The sequence below is a fragment of the Oncorhynchus clarkii genome, chromosome 24 (genome assembly GCF_045791955.1).
Source record: "Oncorhynchus clarkii lewisi isolate Uvic-CL-2024 chromosome 24, UVic_Ocla_1.0, whole genome shotgun sequence".
NCBI classification, from domain to species: domain Eukaryota; kingdom Metazoa; phylum Chordata; class Actinopteri; order Salmoniformes; family Salmonidae; genus Oncorhynchus; species Oncorhynchus clarkii.
In genome coordinates, this window is record NC_092170.1 from 28,198,476 (window position 1) to 28,207,141 (window position 8,666).

Here is an 8,666-nt window from a genome sequence, read left to right on the forward strand (position 1 = left end):
TTACCTTTCTTACAGGTTTCCTCATGGTTCAAGTCGTTTCTCAAATTGTTTTGATAACATAAAGAAACTTCCCATAAAAAAAACACAAGAAAACTTTAGTAACCCTCAGAAAACGTTCTAGGAATGTGCATTTAATCTCAGCATCAACAAAACACTCTCTATCCTCTATCTCAGGGCTGCCCAACCCTCTTCCTGGAGATCTACAGTCTTGTAGGTTTTCAGTCCAACCCTAATTTAGCATATCTGATTCATCTTGTTAAGGTTTTGTTGAGCATCAAATCAAACTTTATTTGCCACATGGGCCGAATACAACAAGTGTTCACTTTACTGTGAAATGCTTAATTACAAGCCCTTAACCAACAATGCAGTTCAAGAAGAAGAAAATATTTACCAAGTAGGCAAAAATAAAAAGTAAAAATAAAAAGTAACACAATAAGAATAACAATAACGAGGCTATATCCAGGGGGCACCGCTACCAAGTCATTGTGCGGGGGTACAGGCTAGTTGAGGTAATCTGTACATGTAGGTGGGGGCGAAGTGACTATGCATAGGTAACAAACAAACAGCGAGTAGCAGCAGTGTACAAGGGGGTCAATGTAAATTGTCCGTTGGCAATTTTTATGAAATGTTCAGCAGTCTAATGGCTTGGGGGTAGAAGCTGTTGAGGAGCCTTTTGGTCCGAGACTTGGTGCTCCTGTACCGCTTGCCGAGCAGAGAAAACAGTCTATAACTTCTGTGACTGGAGTCTTTGACAATTCTATGAGCTTTACTCTGACACCGCCTATTATATAGGTCCTGAATGGCAGAAAGCTTGGCCCCAGTGATGTACTGGGCCGTTCGCACTACCCTCTGTAGCGCCTTGCGGTCGGAGGCTGAGAAGTTGCCATACCAGGCGGTGATGCATTTGGTCAGGATGCTCTCGATGGTGCAGCTGTACAACCTTTTGAGTGTCTGGGGGCCCATGCCAAATATTTTCAGTCTCCTGATGGTCGAACAGGTTTTGTCATGCCCTCTGTCTTGGTATGTTTGGACCATGATAGTTCGTTGGTGATGTGGACACCAAGGAACTTGAAACTCTCGACCCACTCCACTACAGCCCGTCGATGTTAATGGGGCCCAGTTCGGCCCGCCTTTTACAGTAGTCCACGATCAGCTCCTGTATCTTGCTCACATTGAGGGAGAGGTTGTTGTCCTGGCACCACACTGCCAGTTCTCTGACCACCTCCCTATAGGCCATCTCATCCTTGTCGGTGATCAGGCTTACTACTGTTGTGTCATCAGCAAACTTAATGATGGTGTTGGAGTCGTGATTGACCACGCAGTCGTGGGTGAACAGGGAGTAGAGGATGGGACTAAGTACACACCCCTGAGGGGCCCCAGTGTTAAGGATCAGCGTGGCAGACGTGTTGTTGCCTACTCTTACCACCTGGAGGCAGCCCATCAGGAAGTCTAGGATCAAGTTGCAGAGGGAGGTGTCTAGTCCCAGAGTCCTTAGCTTAGTGATGAGCTTCGTGGGCACTATGGTGTTGAACGCTGAGCTGTAGTCAATAAATAGCATTCTCACATAGGTGTTCCTTTTGTCCAGGTGAGAAAGGGCGGTGTGGAGTGCGATTGAGATTGCGTCATCTGTGGATCCGTTGGGGCGGTATGCAACTTGGAGTGGGTCTAGGGTGTCCGGGAGGATGCTGTTGATGTGAGCCATGACCAGCCTTTCAAAGCACTTCATTGCTACCGATGTGAGTGCCACAGGGCGGTAATCATTTAGGCAGGTTACCTTGGTCTCCTTGGGCACAGGGACTATGGTGGTCTGCTTGAAACATGTTGGTATTACAGACTCTGTGAGGGAGAGGTTGAAAATGTCAGTGAAGACACTTGACAGTTGGTCAGCGCATGCTTTGAGTACACATCCTGGTACTCCAGAACAGCTGGTGCTCTCGTGCATGCTTCAGTGTTGCGTGCCTCGAAGTGAGCATTAAAGGCATTTAGCTGGATTTCTGGATTTCCCTTTGTTGTCCGTAATAGTTTTCAAGCCCTCCCACACCCGACGAGCGTCAGAGCCGGTATAGTAGGATTCAATCTTAATCTTGTATTGACGCTTTGCTTGTTTGATGGTTCGTCTGAGGGCATAGCGGGATTTCTTCTATGTGTCCGGATTAGTTTCCCACTCCTTGAAAGTGGCAGCTCTAGCCTTTAGCTCTATGCGGATGTTGCCTGTAATCCATGGCTTCTGGTTGGGATATGTACGTACAGTCACTCTGGGGACGACATCATCAATGCACTTATTGATGAAGCCGATGACTGAGGTGTTGTATCAATGTCATTGGATGAATCCCAGAATATTTTCCAGTCTGTGCTAGCAAAACAGTCCTGTAGTGTAGCGTCCGTGTCATCTGACCACTTCCGTATTGAGCGAGTCACTGGTACTTCCTGCTTTAGTTTTTGCTTGTAAGCAGGAATCAGGAGGATATAATTGTGGTCTGATTTGCCAAATGGAGGGCGAGGGAGAGCTTGGTATGCATCTGTGTGTGGAGTAAAGGTGGTCTAGGATTTTTTCCCCTGGTTGCACATGTGACATGCTGGTAAAATTTTGGGAAAACTGATTTAAGTTTGCCTGCATTAAAGTCCCCGGCCACTAAGAGCGCCACTTCTGGGTGAGCATTTTCTTCTTTGCTTATGGCCTTATAGCTTTGTGGTGGTAAATAGACGACTACGAATAATACAGATGAAAACTCTCTTGGTAGATAGTGTGGTCTACAGCTTATCATAAGGCTTTGTTCCCAGAACCTATGCAAAACCAAAAACAGACGTTCAAACAACTTCCAAGGAACCAAATGTGCCAGCTGAGCAGGTGCAGACTGACTGTGTAGACAATACATTCTGCTCCCTGGGTGGCTCTGAGAGTAAAAACGGTGAAATAAATCCAGTACATTAACATGTTTAATGATAGAAGGATACTGCTGTCTCCCTGTCGACCCTACGGCTGGGTGACTAACGTGTTGGTCTGTCTCCTATTGCAGTGTGACTTCTTGGTCTGTCTCCTGGGGGGCTCTTTAACTGATCTGTGGCCTGTCTGTTGAGTCAGTGAGGAGTTTCAGCTTGAGAGAGCAGAGTGTGGACAGTAGACTGCGCAAATTATATGGATTCTACAGCTGCTTTCTCCTTTTTAGATCGGAGTGTTAGAGCGGCAAACACACAGTCACCTGGGACTACTGGGCCTTAGTGTGGTGGGAAGACTTAATCAATAAACTGCTCAAACAGACTGAGGTGTGTGAGTGTCTGTGAGTGTTTGTCTGTTTGTTCTGCTGGTTAGTGAAGAATGGTAAGTTTTTAGTGTTATTGGAAGCAGCTCATGATCTCCCTCGTCATTGAGTCCTCTTGCTCAGCTAAATCTGTCTACATTCTGCATCTGATTTGTTGTGACTTTAACTACTTTAACCATTACAAAATACAGAAAAATACAAATCTTTTTGATAAACTGGCTTGGGCTTAGATAGAAGGCAGACTATAAAACTGATGAACTGTGTATCACCATAGAGGCTTGCTGTAATGTCTTTTATAATTTCCTAGGGTAGAGGAACAAGGCAATTGTCTTCTGTCAACCAGGATGTAATTTCCCGATGGCTCTGACCAACTGCCAGCGACAGCAAGACAAATTAGCCCATTTCCTGGATCATAGGAATCCCCGGAGCCCGGAGCCAGGGCCACGTCCCCTCCCATGTCTCTCTTTATCACCCAATGACTATAAGACACACGAAGGATAGGTGAAATATGCTTAACCCCCTATTTATTTGTCCTTTTCTCTCTCTCTCTCTCTCTCTCTCTCTCTCTCTCTCTCTCTCTCTCTCTCTCTCTCTCTCTCTCTCTCTCTCTCTCTCTCTCTCTCTCTCTAGTATACGCATCTCTCTCTTTCCTCCTCTCTCTCTGTCTTTTGGGCAGGGGTTGATTTGGGAAGTGTCAAAAGAACAGGATTATCTGAACTGGGTTAACAGAAGTATATTCAAAATTCTATTAGTAACAATCGAGAGCCATGCTGAACATCAAAACCCTGGATTTCCCTGTCATGCAGGCAGCTACAAACACACACACTGACCTATACACATCAACACACACATTACCTTACATCCGTCCACCACTTATCTCAACCTCACATCAACACATGCACACAAATTCACACATACACTCTATCGCACCTGCTGGTATTGAATCTCCTCTCTCATCTATTTGCTCTTTGTCACTTCCCCTGCAGAGAATGCCACTTGGCTTTTGTGAGCATTGGTATCCATGGTGACAAAGGAAGTCGCTCCATTGGTGGATGGCCCCCCTCAGGAGCAGGTGATGAAATGGCTTTCAATTGGCTTTTCACAGCTTCTAGCACGGTGAGACATTGTGACATTGTTACCCTTGGCAACAGAGATCTCAGTGCAGTGGAGACATGCAGGGAAGTCACATAACTCAAATGTTTTTTATTTATTTTTATTTAACCTTTATTTAACTAGGCAAGTCAGTTAAGAACAAATTCTTATTTACAATGAAAAACCACAAAACATAATTGATCACTATCCACATTCAACAGCACAATGTAGAAAGACACACACAGATATAAATGTCACTGTTGTAATCATCTGCCTTACCACTAATATAATAAATATATTTTACAAAAAATAAACGTACTTCGTTGTGAACGGTAAAGAAAGCCGTATACAATATCAGAAACACACTTGTTGCTTTTTCTTCTCTATATGTCAGTGAAGGAGAAGGTGGGGTAGAGTATTGGGAGAGAGGTGGAGAGGACAAACAACCAACAATGGAGCCGGTATTTAAGGTTTATAATTATACCATAAAAATACACACAGATGATGCAATATGCTTTCCTGCCACTGGAGGACATGTTTTTTTATTTGACCTTTATTTTGACAGGGAGACATCCTCTTTTACAGATTAGCCCTGTAACTACATACAATACCTTTTACCAAATAGGGCTTCCTTCTGTGTACCACCCCTACTTTGACACAACACAACTGATTGGCTCAAATGCATTAAGAAGGAAAGAAATTCCACAAATTAATTAAAACAATTAACAAGGTACACCTGTTCATTTGAATGCGTTTAAATGCACCTCATGAAGCTTGTTGAGAGAATGCCAAGAATGTGCAAAGCTGTCATCAAGGCAAAGAGTGGCTACTTTGAAGAATCTAAAATCTAAAATATATTTTGATTTATTTAACACTTTTTTGGTTGCTACATGATTTCTTATGTGTTATTTATGTGAAGATTTGATGCATTCACTATTATTCTACAATGTATTCTACAATGTAAAAAAAGGACCAAAACCCTGGAATGACTAGGTGTGTGTCACGTTCTGACCATAGTTTCTTTGTGATGTCTTTGTTTTAGTATGGTCAGGGCGTGAGTTGGGTGGGCAGTCTATGTTCTTTTTCAAATCAAATCAAATTTATTTGTCACATACACATGGTTAGCAGATGTTAATGCGAGTGTAGCGAAATGCTTGTGCTTCTAGTTCCGACAATGCCGTAATAACCAATGAGTAATCTAACCTAACAATTCCAAAACTACTACCTTATACACACAAGTGTAAAGGGATGAAGAATATGTACATAAAGATACATGAATGAGTGATGGTACAGAACAGCATAGGCAAGATGCAGTAGATGGTATCGAGTACTGTACTGTTTTCTATGATTGGCCTGGTATGGTTCTCAATCAGAGGCAGCTGTTTATCGCTGTCCCTGATTGAGAACCATACTTAGGCAGCCTGTTTTTCCCACTTGAGTTGTGGGTAGTTGTTTTCTGTCTCTGTGTCTCTACCAGACAGGACTGTTTCAGGTGTTATTTTGTTTTACTCTGTGTTCCAGTGTTCAGTTATCGAATAAATCTAACATGGACACTTACCACGCTGCATCTTGGTCCTCTCCTTCCAACAGCCGTTACAGAACTACCCACCAAAAAAGGATCAAGCAGCGTGGTCTCCAGGAGCAGCGTGGAATGGACTCATGGACATGGGAGGACATTCTGAACGGGAAGGGTTCATACACATGGGAGGAGATCCTGGCTGGAAGGGATCGCCTCCCATGGGAACAGGTGGAGGCAGCCAGGAGAGCGCAGGCAGCAGGTAAAGTGAGCCAGCGCTATGGGGGAACACGGCTGGCAAGGAAGCCCGAGAGGCAGCCCCAAAAATGTATTGGGAGGGGGAACACGGGGAGTGTGGCTAAGTCCGGTAGGAGACCTGAGCCAACTCCCCGTGCTTACCGTGGAGAGGTGGACCGGGCAGGCACCGTGTTATGCCCTGAGGCGCACGGTGTCCCCGGTGCGCAGGCATAGCCCGGTGCATTACATAGCAGCGCCTCGTATCGGCCGGGCTAGAGTGGGCATCGAGCCAGGTGCCATGAAGCCGGCTCAGCGCATCTGGTCTCCAGTGCATCTCCTCGGGCCGGGGTACATGGCTCCAGCCCTACGCAGGGTGTCCCCGGTTTGCCAGCACAGCCCAGTGTGGTCTATTCCACCTCGCCGCACTGGCCTGGCTACGGGGAGCATCCAGCCAGGTAGGGTTGTGCAGGCTCGGTGCTCGAGACCTCCAGTGCGCCTCCACGGTCCGGTCTATCCGGTGCCTCCTCCACGCACCAGCCCTCCAGTGGCAGCTCCCCGCACCAGGCTGTCCCTGCAGGTGCTCCCGCCTGTCCAGAGCTGCCAGAGTCTCCCTCCTGTCCTGAGCTGCCAGAGTCTCCCTACTGTCCTGAGCTTTCTTCTTTCTCCAGAAGACCGAAACAGGTTTGCCTCAAGAATTTCCCTGTATTTAGCGCCATCCATCATTCCTTCAAATCTGACCAGTTTCCCTGTCCCTGCCGATGAAAAACATCCCCACAGTATGATGCTGGGGATGGGGATGGTGTTCTTGGGGTGATGAGAGGTGTTGAGTTTGTGCCAGACATAGATTTTTTCCTTGATGGCCAAATAGCTCAAATGACCAGAGTACCTTCTTCCACATGTTTGGGGAGTCTCTGACATGCCTTTTGGCAAACACCAAACATGTTTGCTTATTTTTTTCTGGCCACTCTTCCATAAAGCCCAGCTCTGTGGAGTGTATGGCTTAAAGTGGTCCTATGGACAGATACTCCAATCTCTGCTGTGGAGCTTTGCAGCTCCTTCAGGGTTATCTTTGGTCTCTTTGTTGCCTCTCTGATTAATGTCCTCCTTGCCTGGTCCATGAGTTTTGGTGGGCGGCCCTCTCTTGGCAGGTTTGTTTTGGTGCCATATTCTTTCCATTTTTTAAATAATGGATTTAATGGTGCTCTGCGAGATGTTCAAAGTTTTGGATATTTTTTTAGAACCCAACCCTGATCTGTACTTCTCTACAACTTTGTCTCTGACCTGTTTGGAGAACTCCTTGGTCTTCATGGTGCCGCTTGCTTAGTGGTGCCCCTTGCTTAGGGGTGTTGCAGATTCTGGGGCCTTTACGAACAGGTATACTGAGATCATGTGACAGATCATGTGACACTTAGATTGCACACAGGTGGACTTTATTTAACTAATTATGTGACTTCTGAAGGTAATTGGTTGCATCAGATCTTATTTGGGGGCTTCATAGCAAAGGGGGTGAATACATATGCGGTTTCCAAGCCACTCCTCAGTAAAAAAGGCACATGACAGCCTGCTTTAAGTTTGCCAAAAGGCACCTAAAGACTCTCAGACCATGAGAAACAAGGTTCTCTGGTCTGATGAAAACAAGATTGAACTCTTTGGCCTGAATGCCAATCGTGACGCCTGGAGGAAACCTGGCACCATCCTTACGGTGAAGCATGGTGGTGGCAGCATCATCCTGTGGGGATGTTTTTTAGCGGCAGGGACTGGGAGACTAGTCAGGATCGAGGTAAAGAGGAACAGAGCAAAGTACAGAGAGATGCTTGATGAAAACCAGCTCTAGAGCGCTCATGACCTGAGACTTGTTCAAAGGAACACCTTCAAACAGGACAACGAACCTAAGCACACAGCCAAGACAATGCAGGAGTGGCTTCGGGACAAGTCTCTGAATGTCCTTGAGTGGCCCAGCAAGAACCCGGACTTGAACCCGACCGAACATCGCTAGCGAGACCTGAAAATAGCTTTGCAGCAACGCTCCCCATCCAACCTGACAGAGCTTGAAAGGATCTGCAGAGAGGAATGGGAGAAACTCCCCAAATACAGGTGTGCCAAGCTTGTAGTGTCATACCGAAGAATCCTCAAGTCTCTAATCGCTGCCAAAGGTGCTTCAACAAAGTACTGAGTAAAGGGTTTGAATACTTTTGTAAATTAAATATTTCAGATTTTATTCGTAATAAATTTGCTAAAATTTCTAACAACCTGTTTTTGATGTGTCATTATGAGGTATGTAGATTGAGGGAAAACCCTATTTAATCCATTTTAGAATAAGACTGTAATGTAAAAAAATGTGGAAAAAGTCAAGGGGTCTGAATACTTTCCGAATGCACTGTATACACATTAATACTTTACGAAAAGCAAAACAGAGATACAAAATACAATCATAGAAAAGGAATCCATTCTTCAGGTTAACACGGCAGAAGTCTGTTCAAGAGGGCTTTATAAACAAAAAGAGTGATATGCGTTGATCTACAAGACTTCAAAGAGGGCCCGCCTACTTTCTGACACAGAAT